The sequence below is a fragment of the Cebus imitator genome, unplaced genomic scaffold (assembly GCF_001604975.1).
Source record: "Cebus imitator isolate Cc_AM_T3 unplaced genomic scaffold, Cebus_imitator-1.0 Scaffold473, whole genome shotgun sequence".
Classification (NCBI taxonomy): domain Eukaryota; kingdom Metazoa; phylum Chordata; class Mammalia; order Primates; family Cebidae; genus Cebus; species Cebus imitator.
Window position 1 is genome coordinate 1,572,217 of NW_016107788.1, and position 1,165 is coordinate 1,573,381.

The following is a 1,165-nucleotide window of genomic DNA, read 5'->3' on the forward strand; positions in this document are numbered from 1 at the left end:
TCAGGTTGGAAGGCAATGGCACAATCTTGGCTCACTGCAACCTCCCCCTCCCAGTTCAAGCGATTCTTCTGCCTCAGCCTCCTGAGTAGCTGGGATTACAGGCATGCGCCACCACATCTGGCTAATTTTTGTATTTTTAGTAGAGATGGGGTTTCACCATGTTGGCCAGGTTGGTCTAGAACTCATGACCTCAGGTGATCCACCCTCCTCGGCTTCTCAAAGTGCTGAGATTACAGGCGTGAGCACCCGCACCTGGTCTCATTGTTTTTTAATTTTAGTAGAATCAGGGTCTCACTATGCCGTCCAGGACGATGTCAAACTCCTGAGCTCAAGGGATCCTTTTGCCTTGGCCTCCCAAAGTCCTAGGACTACTGGCATAAGCCACCATGCCCAGTCCTCTCCTTTTCTTGTAAAAACATCAGTCATCTTGGATTAAGGGCCCCTGTCTGACCACATTCTTTTTTTTTTTTTTTTTTGAGATGGAGTTTCACTCTTGTTTCCTAGGCTGGAGTGCAATGGCACAATCTAAGCTCACCATAACCTCCCCCTGCCGGGTTCAAGCAATTCTCCTGTCTCAGCCTCCCGAGTAGGTACGATTACAGGCGTGGGCGACCACACCGGCTAATTTTGTATTTTTAGTAAAGACAGGGTTTCTCCATGTTGGTCAGGGTGGTCTCAAACTCCCGACCTCAGGTGATCCGCCCTCCTCAGCCTCCCAAAGTGCTGAGATTACAGGCGTGAGCCACCATGCCAGGCCTGTTTGACCACATTCTAACTACTGTAATCACACTGGCAATTACCCTATTTCCAAATAAGTTCACATTGAGAAGTACTGTGGTATTAGGACGTGAACATATCCTTTTCCGAACACAATTCAGCCTATAATAGCCCCCAAAGATGTCTGCACCCTAATCCCTGGAACCTCTGTCTGTCTTAGGCTACCTGGCAGAAGGACTTTGCAGATGTGTTTGAAGTTGCAGGCCTTGTGATGAGGCAATTATCTTGGATTAGCCGAGTGTGCCCACTCCAATTCCCTGAATCCTTAGAACTGGGGAATGAGGCCGGGCGCGGTGGCTCACACCTGTAATCCCAGCACTTTGGGAGGCCGAGGCGGGTGGATCACGAGGTCAAGAGATCGAGGCCATCCTGGTCAACATGGTGAAAC